Consider the following 20,229-nt stretch of genomic DNA (forward strand, 5'->3'; position numbering starts at 1 on the left):
CAGCAACAAACAGGGCAGCTTTCTGGTTTCCAAAACTCCCAGGGCTGGCTGCTAACAGGGGCGGCTCCAGGCCTCAGCACGCCAAGCGCGTGCTTGGGGTGGCATGCCGCTGGGGGCACTCTGCCGGTCGCTGGGAGGGCAGCAGGTGGCTCCGGTGGACCTCCCGCAGGCGTGCCTGCGGAGGGTCCACTGGTCCCGCAGGCATCCCTGCGGGAGGTCCACCAAAGCCGCGGGACCAGAGGACCACGGGACCAGTGGAACCGCCGCAGGCACGCCTGCGGGAGGTCCACTGGAGCCGCCTGCTGCCCTCCCGGCAACCAGCAGAGCGCCCCTCGCAGCATGCCGCCCTGCTTGGGGCGGCAAAATGTCTAGAGCTGCCCCTGGCTGCTAACAATAAACCCCTTTCTCTTTCCACTGTGAAAATATTCCAGCCTCTTTCTAAGGTCCTCAGCTTAGCTGGATAGGCTGCACTTGGTTAATTTTTCACCACATTTGTCTAGCACCAATGCAGCTCCACTGGTGCTAGTAGAATGGAAGCTCTAGTGTAGCCCAGGTGCAGGTAGTTTGGTAGTAAACTTTTCTCTGAGTAGGACTAGATGACTGGGTGGTAAAACACCCATGTTTGGCCTACACTGGTGTTAACATCACTGTTAGCACTAATGAAGCAGCATAGGTTCATAAGAATACTTATACAATTTCCTAGTACAGGCATAACCACAATGGCACACCCAAATGGGACTCCAGAAATCCCAGGCCATTATAGAATTATAGAAATATAAGGCTTGAAGAGGCCTCAAAAGGTGGTCAAGTCCAGCCCCCTCCGCTGAGGCAGGACCAAATATACCTAGATCATCTATGGCAGGTGTTCATCAACCTTTTCTTAACAGCCTCCAATGATGCGGATTCCACAACCTCCCTTGGAAGCCTATTCCAGTACATTACTACCCTTATTTATACTTAGACCATCCTCCTCCTCCCCCCCCCCCGCTCCAATATCTAACCTAGTTTCCCTTGCTGTCTCCTTGAGAAAATTCCATCTCTCCTGAATTCCTTTTACCCTGAGATTTTCTTCCTATGGGACCTTCCCTACCTGTTCTCTGAATCTATTAATGTTGACTTTTTCGAAGTCCATTGTCTTTATTCTGCTTCTCTGACTCCTTTTTCTTAGGATCATGAAAGCTATCCTGTATGATCACTGTCACCCAAGTTGCCTTCCATTTTCAGATTCACCACCTCCCTGTTGGTCAGAATCAAGCCTAACACGACTTTCCCCTGGTTACATCCTCCACTTTCTGAAACAAAAAAGTTGTCCCCAATAATTTTTTTATTTAGTTATTGGAAAGTGAGTTTTGCAATATTACCTTCCAACAGATGTCTGGTGTTGGTTGGTCAGTCAGACTTCCCCCTCAATAGCACCAATGTGATTGGGTGTACAATTGTGTGCTGTGGGCCCTCTCCAAGGGGCACCAGAAGTCCTGTAGATGCCGTCACATACCATTTCAAATCCCATCAGGCTCAAACAGACTATACAAGTTAAAAAGCTGCTACTTCAACTGTGCTTTAGTTCAGAAGAGTTTAGTTCAGAAGTGCTTTAGTTCAGAAGAATCTAAGACTATTTTTTTCAGATTTGAAGGAAACAAAAAAATAATTATTTGCAGGCTGTTTATTTTGAAGGTGGAATAGGTCCTTTTGCTAGTTGGAACAACAGTCAAGATATATTACTCTTTAAATTAACATCACATTAGAGGATTTTTAAGAGTTTAGTTTGGAGAAAAACACTGGAGGCACCATTCTCTTCCCTGGGAGGTTTTATCATCATAAACCTAATGTTAACAATAATCCTGACTAACAGCTGCCATGCTGTCCTTGGCTCTGCTATCTTGCATTCATATTGAAACACATGTATGTCTTCTGTTCAGAGGAATCAGAACAGTAAGGATGTTGTCCATCATAATTAATGTCATACTACACAGACATAATTAAACTGAATTAAAGTTAGCATTATTAGCCACAAGCAAACTGGTTCAAGGTAAAATAAGAACGGACTGTAGTATAAAGCATTAAGCCACAGAAAGAAGTTTAAATTGCAATACACCCTTCAGGATATTTTTCTTTTCCAAACTTCCTGTTAACTCCCATACTGTCCCACACTGAGACAGGAACCAGATGCATCAAGTAAAGCAAATATAGCTAGGTTAGATGACAGCAACATAAGTAATATGTTTGCTTTATAAACTATTTCTAGTATTTAGTTAACTAAATTATCTTAAATTCTGCTTTGGTCGTCATGAAAATACTATGATGTCTCCCTCAAACTGAACTTTAAATTTTTCTTTTTGGAAGATGGAAAAAGCCTAAAGTAAAATAAATAAATTAAATAAATAAATGATCTGATTTTCCACATGCATTGGTATATTCTGGTATTGAATGGAGGTGCATAAATAAAAATGTTAGACAATGATTAATCTTAGGGTATATCAGATCTAGCTGAAACTAAGAATTAACAGAAATCTCATAAAAATAAAAAATAAAATAAAATAAGCCTCTTCACACAAATTTCCAAACCAGATATCCAAAAGTTCAAAGGGTTATTCAAGCTGTTTATCAAATGGAACTTCCAGTCTTTTAGATATTCACCCATCACCATTCATTACTCAGAACTGACTATTGATTTTTATTTTAAGATTAGAGAATATGATTAACATTAAAAATTATCCCAGTGATGCCACACATACTCACATAGAAAGAAAAGATGAGTTTTCTATAAACTGTATGAAACACATTCACATCATATACTGAACCAAATTGTAGTGACTTAGCTTTGAAGTGTTCCCCCAGCTATTGGTGGGGAATGTTCACAGATTACTGATCAAAACTCAGAATTTTGGAATCACTGTTTTTACATTTTTGTACTGAATAAGGATGAAATACCTTTTTTTGGAGGGGGGGGGGAAATGAAAAGTTCCAACAAAATTTCAATTCCGAAATGTCAGAACGTTTCATTTCAGCTCGACTCAACATCAAATTGTGTTTGCCAGAGCCATCAGGGGAGTTATAGTTTGGGTACCTCATGCCCCTATTCACCTCTATGGGCTGAGCTCCTGGCTAGTCTACATCTCCCATGAAGCACTGTGCCCATGGACTCCCAGGATGCACCATGGTGGTTCAGCCAAAAGGCAGACCAGGGCACACCATTGGAGATGTAGTCTGGCCAGGGAGCTTGTCCCTTACGGGAGCATGGGGACATGAGGCAACTGAACTACATACAGTGCTATGGCAGCTCAGGAAGACATAGATTAATGTCAAACTGACCTGAAACTAAATATTTGGATTTTGTTTGACAAGCCAAATGTTTCAATTCAGGTCAATCCAAAACCAAAGTATTTCATTTCATTTTTTGGGGGGGGAGGGGGAGACTGCAAAACAGATTTCCTGTAGAAATTTCCTTATGGAAATTCTCAGTCAGCATTATTTACAGTACTATAAAATCCTGGCACCCCAACAAACATCTAAGAAGGGTCTCAGCTCTAGAAGTCCATCGGTCCTCTTGAAACTTTAAATCTAAATAAGGTGGCGGGGGTTGGAGAAAAAGAAGAGAAATGATAGTTGAGAGAAGCTGGAACTTCAAACTCAAACCTCCAAGTGAAGAATCTTGGGGTGGTTTGCTTCTGATCCTTGAGACGCAACTACAGGCGTTGGCACAGAGTGTCCCACCCCTTCTGGACCAATGACTAAAGTCTAGGGTGAAAGCCAACACACACACACACACACATGATCCACAGCAGTCAAGTACGGATTCTTCAGTTATAAAGGAATGGGTCTTATTGTGAAGAGCAAAATACAAATGCTTTTAAATGAAAGCAGCACAGATTCAGACCCATCATTTCACCAATTGCAATAGTTATTTCTACCATATTTTCTATCCTTTCCTGGGCCATTGTTAAGCCAGTGCCATGCTAGGGGCTGCTGACATAAAGGGATTGAGTTTTAAAGGGCTTTAACCCATCTTCACAAATGATTGCAGGTACAGTTTTGAGGATTCAGCTATCTGTAGGTGCACCTGAGGACAAGGAGATGATTAACCCCCTGATTGTAGGGCCAATCAGTTACACATCTAAGCACCCTCAATTGTACCCATGAAATTGTGCTCCAATAGCTAGCATGACAAGGGAAGACGGGTCTTAAAAATCAGGCCCTGAAAGGTTATCAACATGATTAATGGAATTCTAACCATCCTCATCTTTTATGTAGTTCCACGCCTACCTTTCCCACTAATTGCCTCTCCTTTCCTGACAATGTCCCTAGTCTCCCCACCATTTTTTCCATTACTATCAATATCTAAACACAGTTACTGTGAGTACAGTATTGCCAGTCTTGATGTCACTGGAACTGATGCTTTTTCCTAGTCTACTCACTAGCCCTTTTGTTATATGCATTATTCTCTTTTTCACTGAATCTCATTTAAACATTCAAACTGACAGTCTATTAGGCACTCTAGTGGCAGCTCCTTAAAAGATTGAAGACTTGTGTGTGTCAGCCCCTTGACACATACAATCTACATGTGGCAAGAAGTGACAAAGAATCTTCTTTTAAAAAAGGAGAGAGAGATTTATACAGAGCTGATGAAATAGTTTTAAAATTGTGGAAGCTAGGAAGAATGGAATTGCCTGCTTACCAGGGCGTAAGGTAGCTATTTTGATTGCTCACACAACAGCAGATCAGGTAGTTCGGAAGACTACTTATCAAAATCAGGACTAGAAAAGTTTAACTTAAGTAAAGCTGCTCCTGGTCTCAGAAGCCATTATCAGTGTGACAGGAGTTCCTTGCAACTTCCCAGAGCTGTCGACAACCCTTTCAGTTTGTCTCGAAATTACGACAGGCTACCATGCATCTGTAGCAGAAAACAAAAACAGAAACTCTGCTCAAATCAGTGTCAAGAACTTGGAGGAATTCAGCCTGCAGATGTATCAACGCCTTTGAGTTTTGTGAGAAGATCTTTATTAAGAGATATGGGATTTAAATTGTCTTATATTTTTTCTTGTGGTAACCCAGGAACCCCAGTCATGGACCAGGACCGCATTATGCTAGATGTTGTAAAACCACAGAACAAAAAATGGCCCATGATCGAAAGAGCTTTACAATAATAAAACTACAATACAATGATAAGAACAATAACAGTAATTATTTATGTTGCTGGCAAATATTTGTTTGTTTATCTTGTTCTGATCTTGTATCATTGTTGATTTTTCTTGGAAATTATAACAAAAAAGGAAAAGAACTTGGAGGTTAATTTGACAAGCAATTTTATTTAGGGATTTTCAGCACTTTGTGTTTTTCTGGAGTGGGTGGGTGTGGGAAAAGGAATGTGAGATGTTTAGGCTTCTGGGATGAGTTGAGTGTGCTGGGAAAGTTAGACAGGTGTATAGGATGATAATTACCCTATGAGGTCACAGCTGTGCTTGAGTGAATCTAATTAACCAATTTGTTATTGCCTGATTGCTTGATAACTGTATATAAGAGCATGCTGGGATGGAATAAACAGAGCTCTGCTTGTGATCAAACTGGTTGGTCAGACTTTGTTCCTGCTCCTGCGATGCAACAAATGGTGGAGAAGCTGCGGGCAGTGAGGACCTATTACCTTGTAAGGCACTGGTTCATGCTTCCAATTACCATGACATCTATGAAATGGAGCTCCGAAGCCGTTGTATAGACTCCCTTAAAGATATTGTGTTTAAGAGGTATAGCCAGACTATAATTTTAAATCTCTGAACCGGATGTGCTTGTAATGGTTTCGGTGGCCTGAAGAAGAAGAAGAAAGAAAAAAAAAAAAAAAAAAAGGGGGGGGGGGAGGCGCACCTGAGTCTCAGTGTTGAGCGGCTGGGACGTACCTGAGTCTCAGTGTTAAGTGGTGGCCGCAGGGCGTCCGAAGGGGAGGCGCACCTGAGTTCAGTTGAGTGGCTGGGAGCCGCAGGACGCCCGAAAAGAGGGGCGCACCTGAGCTCAGTATTGAGCGGAGCCACAGGGCGTCTGAAAAGGGAGGCGCAGGACGCCCAAAAAGGGAGGCGCAGGATGCCCGAAAAGAGGGGCGTACCTGAGCTCAGTGCTAAGCGGCTGGGAGGCGCAGGACGCCCGAAAAGGGAGGCGCAGGACGCCCGAAAAGGGAGGCGTACCTGAGCTCAGTACTAAGCGGCTGGGAGGCGCAGGACGCCCGAAAAGGGAGGCGCAGGACGCCCGAAAAGGGAGGCGCAGGACGCCCGAAAAGGGAGGTGTACCTGAGCTCAGTGCTAAGCGGCTGGGAGCTGCAGGACGCCCGAAAAGGGAGGCACACCCGAACCTAGAAGTGAGCAGCTATATGGGAGTCGTTGTGTCAGCGGAGCAGGAGAGTGTTAAGATGGCGAGTGTGCTGTCTGGGCGCTTGGGGAAGCGCTTTCTGCTGGGTGTTCGCGTTTCCATGCCCAGTTTTTTGGCAGACAGGATATTGGGGACAGTTCAAATCCCCACGTTGTAGGCGGAGCTCAGCAGAGTGTTTTTTCACCTGGCTTTGTGTGAGGGTGATTGGTGTAAGAAGCAGGAAGAGGAGAGCAGCATGATGCTCAGCTTTCTAGACTTGAACCGCTTACAGTTTTACTCAGGACAAAGAGTTTACATCATCTATAATGGGCGGGAGTGCGCTGGTCTGGTAGAGCAGCACAATCAGCTGAACGATGAGGTGCAGGTGCTGCTCCTGGAGCAGGGAGTGCACACCTGCTGGAAGACAGAGGACGTGAGACTGGCTGAGATGCAAAGATCGCCGCGGAACCAGAGCCCTCAGAGGAGAACTGTTTGTTAACTTTGCCAGGACTTTTCTTGTTTGATCTTTTGTGAATGAGTTATTTGTTTGAGCTGTGTTTGAAAGAAATTTTGTGTTGGCTGTATAGCATTTAATGTATCATGCAATTATTATTTAGAGTACACATAGAGTATAACCCTGATCTAATGACCATGAGTTAACTAAAAGTATGCATACTATAAGGGATAATTGATGTTAAGAGTATGTTTTGTGTTTGTTGTTGTGTTTTGTGGTGTTTGTTCTGGCCAGAATTGTTGTTGTGGTGTTAAGTATGATGTGTTTTCTTTAGGACCTCCCCCCACCCTCAGTGTCAGTTTGATCGCCTGACATCTGAGGGATGTTAACAGAGAGGGGGGAATCCTGACTATTTGTTGTGTTTTGTTTCTCTTTTGTTTGTTTGGTGTTTTGGGGGTTATATGTTAAGGATTGCATGATCATATAGGTTGGTTTTATAAGGTTCAGAATTAAAAGCCTTAAATGGCTTTACAATGTTTTTAAATATCAATTTGTTAAGTTTTATTGCACGCTGTGGTACTATAGACCTTGAAAAAATATTGGAAATTATGCCAGCAGACATTGCTATCCAGGTTATATCAAGTGGTAGTTAGAAGTATAGAAGAACATATTTCTCCTGAACAAAGTGAGAGTAACTTCTCAGAAAATATTGTTTGTTAATTTTGGTTTGTGATAGATTATAGTGTTATGTTGTTATGAGTTGGAAATGTTTTGTTAATACCTTTATTTTTTTTCTCTTCTTTTTTCTTTTCTTTTTCTCCGCTCTCCTTTTGATTTTGAATAAAGGGGGGAGGTGTGGGAAAAGGAATGAGAGATGTTTAGGCTTCTGGGATGAGTTGAGTGTGCTGGGAAAGTTAGACAGGTGTATAGGATGATAATTACCCTATGAGGTCACAGCTGTGCTTGAGTGAATCTAATTAACCAATTTGTTATTGCCTGATTGCTTGATAACTGTATATAAGAGCATGCTGGGATGGAATAAACAGAGCTCTGCTTGTGATCAAACTGGTTGGTCAGACTTTGTTCCTGCTCCTGCGATGCAACAGGTGGGTTTTGCACAAAGCATAGTAGCATTGCCAGTTTCAAAGCCTGCAGGTTGGTTAAGTATAAAAATACAATACTATCTTCCGAACTAGTGATAGCTGATATCCACCATCTTGAATCATACAATTTGGAGAAGAAATCATGCATTACCTGCTCATCTTTTCTTCCTTTCTTTTATGACTTTCTCTCAGTTCTCTCCTGACCATCAATTCCTGCATCCACCTTTTCTATCCCTCTTTTACCCCATGCCTACTTACTTTTTTGGCAAATATATCAAATTCCTGTCATTAGCAATGGTGGAGTTGGGGTAATAATGGAAACGATTACTCATCTGCTATTTGATTTGAAAAACTGTGTAGCACTGAATCAATATTGTTCAATCAGTTCTAGAACTCAGTTTGGAAGTGATTCAAACCAATACTACTTGTCCTGTTCCGAAGAGATGAATCATTATTAAGCAGTAATAAAGAGATAGCTCCCAAAGTTTGGTCTTGTTATACAACTTAAAACTCTTTAAAATTAAATTACTGAATATTATCTAAAGGAACAACTGATAGTACTTTGCAGAGATTCTTTTCCTTAAATCTGTAAGTCTCTGGAAAAGGTTTTTAGGAAAGTCTAGATTAATTGCACTGCTGGGGGAAGGATTTAATCCTTTACTATTATATAAATCAAGAAAAAAGCCCTTAAACTCAAATCTATGGAACAGAGCATCAGAAAGTCAGTTCACTGTGCATGGAAAACAATGGTACTTGGATCCCTTTCTTTACTAACACGCCTACTCTCCACCTACACTGATTTGCAAGTGAAAAGTTATTGCTTTCTTTTCTAGAACTAAATTCAATCATTGTAATTCTAACACTTGTGTGTGATGGTGACAGGCACTATTGAAAAAACTAAGGTAGGCAGTCAGCAGACAATATATGACAATGCACTCTTCAGTATACATTTGAGTTTATAGACAACCAATATACTATGTGTCAGTAAAAATTACATTCTGCTATAAAGTTACACAAATGGTATTCACCTAAAAGAACTTTAAGGCTTTATTCTTACTTCTAAGGTTATTTCCTTAATGCTTAGCCCTACTATTCAACAAATCAATTATGTACAGTATACATTGCACCGACCTAGTCATCTAAGAATATCCTTTGCCTCCTTTAGGGGTGAGAGGTAATTTAACTTGCATGCTAGTTCGTTTCTCCTGAGATTGCCAATTTTGTGAAAAACTACAAGATTAGCTTTGTGATGTGAACAAATGGGCATTAGGCAGAGGAATATAACCCTCCCTTCACCCTGAGGCTGATACAAAATACTCCTAACCAATTACTGTCTGAAAAGGTAAAGTATCTTATTTGCTGTTAACAGGTACCATCTAAGCATTCTGGGTTCAGAAGCTGAGATTTTAAATACCTTATTGACAATTGTTTATTCCCGTAATACACTATTTCATTGTAATGGTCAAAGTCATTATTCAGTAATACTCTCTGGGAGTAAGTATATAATTCAATATATTTCACCACCAATGTGTTACTTCCAATCTTGTCTAATATTGTATCTCCCTCTAAATCCTCTTTTGAGAACATAATTGCTCATTCATTCCCTTAAAACAAACCAGCTTCTCATACACAAAAGCCTTAGTACAGATAAGCATCCTTGTGCAGTTAGTATTTTCAAAAGCTTTTAAAACAAATGCCTGCCACATGGGACAATATCTTCTTGGTGTTGGAAAGAGATAACACTGCGAGTCAAACATTAACAGGTCTGTGCCATTTGTGCACTATAATTAATATAATGTAGTGAAGAGGCTGGGATTATTTGGTATTGTTCAACTGCCTGTGGTACTTGGTTACAGAAAGTACTGTTACCACTAACAAGTGCTGCTGCTATGCGTAGGCAGGAAGGAAAGCCAAATTTGAATTGCAAACCACACAAAGTTTAAGGGTGTTTAGATTCGAGCCTACCTCCGATTTTCATGTTTAGATTCCAGCAGCTATTAGCTGAACAGCCTTTGGCTCAAAAACAAATGAAGAAATAGAACCTGGATTTCTAGAGAAGTGGGTCCTATGTTCTGGTGTGTTAGGTAAACCAAAGTCAGCCTACAATAGTACAAAATACAGACTGAAATAGACTTGATACCTTGAGACCTTATTCAGCTGCTTCAGCGGAAATTCATCTTTTACCGGGGTTGGCTTTACTCCATAGTTCTGACCTGATTATTGAAATGTTAAGAAAAAAATCCTCTCAGAGATTCTTAACTTTGGCTGTACCCTTTAGGCTGTTATTAAATAAAGCCTATTTTCTCTGTGGGCAGATAGGGAAAGATGGGCATACCAGTGAAGCATTAAAACTCAAACTGATCATACATTACATGAACATGGGTGAGAACTTGAAGAGACCGATTAACAATGGCACTGTGGATAGAATCTTCTAAACATACATACACAACTCATTAGGCCATTAGCAGAAGTATTAGCAGCGTGATAGTGCCTAGGAACCCTAGTTGTGGACCAGGACCTCAATACAAACACAGAACAAAAAGAACTATGTTCCATACAAGAGAAGGAGTAATATCATAAAAGAGTTGGTTCAAAAACTAACTATAGCTGAACCACTAAGAAATAGTGAATATAATGAACATTCTAGTAAGGCCTGCACAGGACAGTTGGGCAGCCCAATCTGGTAGGACACTAGCAAAGCTTCAACATTAGAAAAAAACATTATTTTGATATTTAATATAATGTTAATTATGATAAATTTTTGGAAAGCATATTTGCATCTATAGATTTTCTTGGGGAGAGAGAAGGTAGGTAAATCATTTGCCCATGATTGTCACTGAAATGTATAATTTAATAACTAGGGTATTTTAAAGAATTAACATATTAGAGAATATACTACATGCAGGAATAAAGGAAGGGGCAAGGGATAGAGACTTGGCAGTTAAGAGTACATGCCATGTCCTCTTTTAATGTAAAATAGTCTGTTTTAAACAAATTTAGAGGACTTGCCTTAGAAAAATTAAGAAATTCATTGTATTACCATCAACTTTGAACTTCTACCATTATAATGCATGATTTTCCACAAAATTTACCATGATAAAATATTAGTGCTCACAATGGAGCACAGACAGTCACCTCTTTTCTCCGTATGTTTTCTTCCTTAACTTTCCCTTCTCTCATGTTTCTCTTAATTAGGCTACCGTGGAAGCAACTTTCTGCTTGCAATTATTGGCTTTATGCAAATACTGTATAAATCCCAGAGACAAAATCCTTGACATGGATTTGCAATGCCATTATGTCATCTTAATGCCAGATGCAGAGGAGGATGAACGCTCTATCAGACAATGTCAGCCTCTTCTACTCACGACTTCATGTTCATGCTAGGAAACATTCAGAGCTTCAGCTATGTTCAAAATCGCTTTACAACTTCCCTTAGTCTCTCAGTATTCTGAGGAGTCTCTCAGTAACAAGCACCACATGGAATAGTGACGGAATCTGGCAACACAATGAAAAACCTTAATATCACTTCTTTCACTTTGAAACTCCAGCCTGTAATTTTAGTTCCCTGCATGAAATGGCAACCCTCAAGACTAATTTTGCTGCCATCAATAATTATGGTCAGGGATTTTGAAAACAATCTACACACAGTTACACTAGACCTTGAAAGCCTTTAAGTATGTGACCTTTAGAAACATATGAAAAGAAATTTCTCTCTCTAGTGCTGTCAATTCATGTCAGATAGTTGACCAATAAAGACCAGTTTATCTTCACTGAACAAGATGGTAGGACTATTATGAGCGAATAATATACTCTACAATCATACCTCTCAGATGCAGAGAGGCAGTTTAGCACAGAGTTAATCTGTACAGTAGTGAACGGAAAGCGTTTTAGCTTTAACATGTGTTCTACATTAATAAGCTACCTCCCCCCACATCTATTTGATCTTATCTCTCTCACTCATTGGTCGACACAGCAACCCGGATGGTATGCAATCACCTTAAATTCAACACAGCTAAAACTACTGCCATCCTGCACCTCAGTTAACGCCTCCATCCTCCTAGTCACCTAAGCCTACATGCTACAAGTCATCTTTAACTCCTGGTTCTCCTCCCCCTCCAAATATCCAAGCTGCGACCAAATCCCTTGACAGTATCACTATCCCTATGGCAGAATTAGTTGTGCATGCCCTTATCCTTTCCTGTCTCAGCAAACAAACTTCTCGTCACTGGTCTTCTTCATACCCACCTTGTAGCTTCCTCTGCCCCTGTCCAAAATGCCACAGCTCAAGTTGTAGAGATATGTTTATGAAAAATTGTGATTTGAAGATGCTCCCTCATAAGGGACTGTGTTGTGAGTGTGGGAATTCGGGGCCTGGAACACTGTATGGCTAAGTGAAGCAAAATTACAATTCTTGAATGTCCCAGAAACATACACGAAAAAAATCTCCTTTTGTTGGACCTCTTCAGCCAGTTTTGGAAAGTTCAGAGTCTTCCCAATGTATAGAACTCTGAAATACCACTGGTCACCTTGAAAATATGAAAGAATAACTTCCCAGTTCTCTCCCAGAATTTGCTAGAATTGTGAGACAGAATAAAGGTAAGCAACAACAACCCCTCTGGCTACTGTCTGAAGTATTAATATTGTTCTAGAGAGAGTCGTGTTATTTGTACACTTGCTGTACTTTAACCTTTTCTTATCTTCTATCTCTTTAGATTTAATTGACACACAGTTGTTCTGCTGGTGGAATTAATAACAGGGCTGTACTGGATTCATGGTTCAAACACCTAGGGAGGTGTTTGCTGGTGCAGAAATAAAGTCCACACAGACGCTTCATTTGTCTTCATCATGAAAGAATTTTCCACACACACACACAAAATCTGAATTAACATTTCAAAGGAGTAAAGAATAAAAATTCTTTCACTAACCTCTGATGAGTTCATAATCAAATCCATCAGCAACTTACTAGGGTAGCACAGAGGCTATAATTTAGTTGTATTTTCCTATGTGCTCTTTCAGAGAAAACAAACCGATATTTTTTTAGTGTCCTCTGGGACTGTGCCTCCAGTTCCTTCTGCCCCGCCAGCATAACACTAGGTTTTGTTTTTGTTTTGGGGTTTGTTTATTTTTTGTTTGGGCCAACAGAGAATTCTATCAGTCTTCATTTCCCACAGTGCTTGGTGTCTAGAAAAACAGACTAAACTGTGTGGAAGTACCATCTTTCCTCATTAGCAAGAAGAAGAAAAAAATGTAAGTATGACTTTCACTCTCTTCACAAATTCATAAAGAGGCTAATGATGAGACAGTTACTTACACACACACACACAGAGCTAATAGCTGATGCTGCAGCCATTCTTCCTCCATCATGACTATTATATGTATAATAAAGCAGCCTTAGGTCATTCTGATCACTGCCAGAATATCATCTCCGGTGTGCTCTATGTTAATTAACTTTTATGCTTGTTGATTAAAAACAGATGTAATATATTGGTCTCTTTGGGGGTGGAAATATAGGTGTATTTTATTGTTCTACTAAGAGACTGAAACAATGGCAGCTCATATATAGGGAGATATTGTTGGTAATCCATAACGTTTTGTGTCTTCCCCATCATTTTGCTAATGAGTGCTGTATGTGTAATGTCAAAGGTTATATTGTACATTTTCAGAGTGACCACCTCCAGAAGGCAGAATTTAAAGTTATCATAACAGCAGAGATGCCGATTTACTAGGCCTGTGACAACAGTCTCCAAGGTTATTGACAAAGACATAAGATCCAATGTCTGGACATTGAAGTCAGCAGTGTCCAAATAAAAAATAAGACAGTCAGAGAGGCTAGCCATTGGAATAAATTACCAAGGGATATGATACATTCTTCATCACTTGGTGCCTTTAAATCAAGAGTGGATGTCTTACACTCTAGTTCAAACACAAGTTATTGGGCTCAGTGCTGCAATCTCTGGTAATGTCTATTTATTGTGTTATGCAGGAGGTCAGAAGAGATTATCATAATGATCCTTTCTGGCCTCAAAAACCAATCTATGAATGTACATTATAGCTGAAAGAAAAAAAATATCACAATGCATAGTGCCATAGCTACCCTGCAGTGTGATTGCGAACTTCCCACCTCCAAACTAATTTAAATGTAATGGTATCTCATTCTACTTAGTTATTTTATGGTGGGAAACTTAAATATGTGGTTCAACATTAATGCATCAAATTAATAGAAGTAATAGAAGTGTAATAATTCTTTCCACATACTGCTGCAAGCACAGAAAACATCATAAAACAAAGGTCTCTCTACTGGGTGAGCTAGTCCTCCTCTTTGCCACTGCAGGAATTTTCCACACACATAGAGCGAAATCCTAACCCACTGAAACCAATGGAAATATTGCCTTTGATTTAAGCAGAGCAAGCATTTCAACCTACATATGAGACCAGCTCTAATTAAAACAAACAAACAAACCCTTTAAAATAAAATGCAATGGGGGCAAAGCCTATGATATACAGACCAATGTCTTCCTCTGATTTTTAAAAAAATACCAAGAGACAATGTATTTAATTTTGAAAGCAGTTATGCAGATACAGAAGCAGTTTTTCATAATATTCCCTATCATGCTGCTAGTATAACAAATACAGCGTGATAAATCTGTAATACTTCCATTGACTTTGAATCATATGTCAATGCCCTGTGGACCTATTTAAAGTCACTTCCAGTGACATTGCATCATGAATAGTAAAACATGTCATGTCCACTGAGTCAGTACATACTGCTGATGCATTTTTTCCCCTCTTATTTGTGAGATGGAAATATCTCCAGACTTGGCATTGACATCATAACAAATCCCAATGAGCCATTATGGTGTCAAATAAAGCGCAGTTGTAGTATGTACAGAAGATCTTTTTTCCCTAAATGTTTACCCACAGAATCCATTACAATGTCAATAGATATGGCCTATGAGCTTAGAACAGGCCTTTTTGTCCTGCAGCTCTATAGGGACCATTATGATGTCAATAGAATTCTTTCATATACTCATTGGCATTACAATATCACATCTAATGTTAATATTTTAAATGGCCACTTGTTGTGGGCAGTCTATTTTATTTTCATTTATAGTGATACGAGAAAGCCAACAATAAATACAAAACTAAAGATTATAGTCATTTTACCTAATTTAATCCCACAATACTAAAGCTGGCCCTCTATCATTAGTTCCTTTCATTGTGACTGAATATTACAGCACAAATAATACAGAAGATCCTCATAACATGTACTGAATACACACAAAGGGAGTTAGGCTGGAGTGGTAGCTTACCTCTATATTGCTTCAGTTCAAACAAGTTAGACCTTTAATATATTATTTTAGCAGAGATTTTGTTACAGGTAATAGTAATACTCCACTTTCATTAGGGGGATTAGTGTATTTTCTATCACTATATCTATTGCCTGGCATCAGCAAGGGAAATAAACTTGCCTCCAAGGGAGTTGCCTCTTCTTTAGCTGCAGTGATAATTAAAGATCAAGGTAAAACTGTACTAATTTTTAAATGAATTTTAACATCATTTGTGATTGCCCACCAAAATATGATCTTCTGTTTCACCGGGGAGAGGGGAGAAGGGACAGCATGTCAGAAAGAAACAAGACACAAAGGATCAGAAATACAAATATCAGAACTCTCCTAGTGGTAGGTTAGCAACCAGGAACTTAGGGTGTGATCCTAAATGGCACTGAGTGTCCTCATCCTCCCACTCTGGAATCTCCTTTCTGGGGATATCTACACTGTGATAAAACACTTGTGACACCAGGTCCCAGTGCCTGGGTTAGCTGAGTCGCTTGGGCTGCAGGACTATAAAACTGCAGTGTAGACGTTTGAGCTGAGGGTGTCAGATCCTGGGCTCCAGCCTGAGCTCAAATGCTGTAATTTTATAGCCCCGCAGCCTGAGCCTCACAAGCCTGAGTCAGCTGACCTGGGCCAGCCATGGCTGTGCTGGGGTCTTTTATTGCAGTGTAGATGTCCTCCAAATTCCCTATAGGACTGAGGCCTTCAGTTAGATTAGAAAGGCCTGCACCCCTACAGCAAATGGCACTTATGTGAGAACTTCCACTGAAGTCAATGGAAGCACTCACATGACTAAGTGCCACTCAGCATGTACAAGGGCTGCAGGGGAAAAAAAAAAGTGTGGGAGTACTGCATCTCTAGAATTATCCACCTCCCTGACAGAACAAAAGCCTGGTCTACACTAGGCGTTTAAACCGGTTTTAGGAGCGTAAAACCGATTTAACGCCACACCCGTCCACACTGAGAGGCCCTTTATATCAGTATAAAGGGCTCTTTAAACTGGTTTCTGTACTCCTCCCTAACGAGAGGAGTAGCGCTAGTATCGGAATTACCATATCGGATTAGGGTTAGTGTGGCCGCAGATCGACGGTATTGGCCTCCGGGCGGTATCCCACAGTGCACCACTGACCGCTCTGGACAGCAATCTGAACTCGGATGCAGTGGCCAGGTAGACAGGAAAAGCCCCGCGAACTTTTGAATATTTCCTGTTTGCCTAGCGTGGAGCTCAGATCAGCACGTGTGACGATGCAGTTAAAAATCAAAATAAAGAAAGAGCTCCCGCATGGACCATGCGGATGTGATCGCTGTAAGGGCAGGCAAATCTGTTCTATCAGCGCTCCGTTACAGAAGACGAAATTCAAAATCATTTTTAAAAAATCTCCAGACAGACGCCATAGCAGGGGCTCAGCGCACTGCTGCGTGACAAACTTAACGGAAAGCCCAAGAATCAAATGGACGCTCATGGACTGGAGGACTCAAGCTATCCCACAGTTCCTGCAGTCTCCAAAAAGTATTTGCATTCTTGGCTGAGCTCCAAATGCTTCTAGGGTCAAACACAGTATCCGCAGTGGTCAGGGCATAGCTCGGCAATTTACGCACCCCCCCACCCACCCCCAGAAGTGAAAGGGAAAACAATCCTCTCTCGACTCTTTAACATGTCACCCTATCTTTACTGAATGCTGCAGATAGACCCAATGCTGCAGCACTCAACACCAACATCCTTGCTCCCCCCCGCCATGGGTGGCTGATGGTGCAATACCACTGGTATCCGTCCTTGTCATCAGCCTATTGGCACATGGGGCAGTGCAAAAGGACTGGTAACCATGCAGACTAGCATCGGTGAGGTCTATCAAGGGTGCCTGGCCCTAATTTTTCATGGTAGATGGTACAGTATGGCTGATAACCATCGTCGTCATAGCAACAGGGGGCTGAGCTCTGTCAGCCCCCACCCTTCATGTGTAAAAAAAAGATTCAATTGCCCCTGGACTAGCAGAGGGATGCTGGGCTCCTCTGCTCCACACTCCTTACTGTCCTGTCTGGACTATCATAGCAGCTGGAGGCTGCCTTCCACTCATTTCTCACTAACAAGTCAGTGTGTCTTATTCCTGCATTCTTTATTCTCACACAAGTGGGGGGACAATGCTACAGTAGCCCAGGAAGGCTGGGGGAAGAACGGAATCAACAGGTGGGGTTGTTGCAGGAGCACCCCCTGTGAATAGCATACAGCTCATAATTTCTGCAGGATCTGACACAGAGCAGCTGTGCTCTCTGATACAGTGGTTCTCTAGTACACTTGCCCATATTCTAGGCAGGACTGATTCTATTTTTAGATACCAAAAAGGAGGGATTGACTCTGGGAGTCATTCCCAATTTTGGCTTTTGCGCCCCTGGCTAAGAGCAGCCAGGGGCACTTATGACAGCAGCAAATGGTGCAAAACGACTGGTAGCCATGCTCATCTTTTTACCAATTTATGGATTGGTAGATGGTACAGTATGGCTGGTAACCATCTCTGCCGTCATGCAAAAGCAAAAGCATGCTGCTGTGTAGCGCTGCTGAATCGCCTCTGTCAGCGGCATCTAGTACACATACGGTGACAGTCACAAAAGGCAAAACAGGCTCCATGATTGCCATGCTATGGCATCTGCCAGGGCAATCCAGGGAAAAAAGGCGCGAAATGCTTGTCTGCCGTTGCTTTCCCAGAGGAAGGAGTGACTGACGACATTTACCCAGAACCACCCGCGACAATGATTTTTGCCCCATCAGGCACTGGGATCTCAACCCGGAAATTCCAAGGGGCGGGGGAGGCTGCGGGAACTATGGGATAGCTACGGAATAGCTACCCACAGTGCAACGCTCCAGAAGTCGATGCTAGCCTCGGACCGTGGACGCACACCACCGATTTAATGTGTTTAGTGTGGCCGCGCACACTCGATTTTATACAATCTGTTTTACAAAACCGGTTTATGCAAATTCGGAATAGTCCCGTAGTGTAGACGTACCCAAAGACTAACAAAGACAGTTTACAGGGAGGTACGAAGCAGAGAAAAATCCTTTGAAAAGTTCCTATCAGAAAGAGGAGGAAAAATAACCACTTTTGAACATTTTCTCCCTTTTCTCTCTTTTTTTAAATCAACTATGCCACCTTTATATATACACACAGGGGTACACAGTAGAATTGTAATACTTTTCAAGTTCAAACAAAACTACAGGCATTTCAGTTGGAATTCTCACTCAAATCTCTTTGTATATATATATCCAGTGAAACTCTGGTGGGATGTGACTTATAGTTTCTTTTGTCCCAGCAGCAAAGTAGGCTTACATGGTGACTATTCGTTTAAGCACAACAGTGTGGCTGAAGTTTCTAAAACTCTCTTAGAAGAACAAAGGAAAACATGGAATCAATACCACCTTTTATTTGGACAGTATTATCTTAAGAATAATCTCTCACATCTATATAGCAATTGTCATCCTGAAGTATCCCAAAATGCTTTACAGGCGTAACAAACTACAGTTAACTACTGCATATAGTATGTGCCAGATTCGCTCTCTCTAGTATAGGGAGGTGCCAATAGCACTTCATACACCACATTTACACTCTGCACCTCAGGAAATTCATCGCAGTGGGAAATAGCACCACCATCTGCGCTCCCTCAGGGTTTCCACCACGGGATAACAGCTTGAGATCACTTCCAGGGCTTCATAACAGCTCTGCTGGCAGAGGATACACAGGAGATGTGCTGAATTAGTGCATTTTCCAGCATCCCTGGCTATACTCCCTTCCAAGCCCACAGACAGGTGCGTCTCCAGGTCCTCCCAGCTGAGATTACAACTCTTGAACACTGACACTCTTTGCTCCATCCAGCTGGGGCTGCATTTCCTTCCTCCACAGCCTGTTTCTACAGTGGAGAGGGATTGAACAATTACTAATCTAGGGCCCAACTGAATGCTTCTAAAGGAAGTTGGGACATTTGTGAATGGACCCTGCTTCAAAATGAAATCTGACTATGATTCAGAAGCTTAGCCTAAAAGAGAGGTGTGTATGTTAATGGTCTGAGCACAAGGCTGGGAGCCAATCCCATTATGACACCAATTTCTGTGTCTTTGGCCACTTGGGTGCCTAAACATAGGTGACTATATCCATATGCAGTCACCTAAATAAGCAGCCTGATTTACAATGTGCGAAGCACCTGTTACTCCTTTTGAAATCAGTGGTATCCATGATTGCTCAGAACCACTGCCAGTCGGTCTGGTATTTAAGTGCTTAGAGATTTGAGCTTCAAAATGCTGGCCTTAGCCTCCACCTTATTTTCCCTATCTGTAAAAAGGGGTGTTGCAAGGAGGTTAGTGAGCAGATTCATCATTGACTTTTTGAATGAATGGTTTAAATATTTTAAAAACAGGAGAAGAAGGGTCATTCCTATCTCTGTTGCTTGGATCAGGGCTATAGTTTGCCTTTAGATTTAACATTAGTATGCAGGCTAACTCATGCACTGTCCCCACAAAGCCATTGAGCATTGTACGGATGAGCAAATCAAAAGTGTAATATTGCCTGATGAGACTATAACGAACCCTAAATACCACACAATCTTCCTCTTAAGTCACAATTCCATTTTTATATTAAAGTTAACACTTCAGAAACAATGTTCTCATCCAGCATGAACACTTTATAATTATGTTTTTCTAAAAAGCTGTAATAAATTTTATTTCAGCAAGCTCTATTTTATTTCTATTCCCAAACACTGTTCATTGGTAAGCACAAAGTGTCCTCTTGACACGATAATGAAAGTGCATTCATACATGTCAGCTGGAGCAATTATGTACTTCAGATGAATACGCAACAAGTATTATTCAGTCCCTTTCTGCTGACATTTTTCAAACATAACATGCATATTAAAATTAACACCCAAAGGTGTGAGCTCAGTTGGCTTTAACTGCACGTTTCCTATACCTCCCAGGAATCTGGACAATGAAAAACCGAGCAGTGGAAGTCAATTTGCTACACACAGC

At 41.2% G+C, this 20,229-nt stretch overlaps 1 long non-coding RNA gene across 2 annotated transcripts in view; it reads right to left on the bottom strand.

Annotated features, from left to right (window-relative positions):
- Nucleotides 1-20,229, bottom strand: part of LOC123344593 — a 265,270-nt gene that overhangs the window by 233,020 nt on the left and 12,021 nt on the right. The window contains exon 2 of one of the 2 annotated variants that reach the window (XR_006572596.1): nucleotides 4,676-4,891. The exons of the other annotated variant lie outside the window; for it this stretch is intronic. This is a non-coding gene — a long non-coding RNA (uncharacterized LOC123344593). The remainder of the gene's footprint in view (nucleotides 1-4,675; nucleotides 4,892-20,229) is intronic. 2 annotated transcript variants of the gene reach the window in all.

This window comes from Mauremys mutica, chromosome 11 (genome assembly GCF_020497125.1).
Source record: "Mauremys mutica isolate MM-2020 ecotype Southern chromosome 11, ASM2049712v1, whole genome shotgun sequence".
Lineage (NCBI taxonomy): Eukaryota > Metazoa > Chordata > Testudines > Geoemydidae > Mauremys > Mauremys mutica.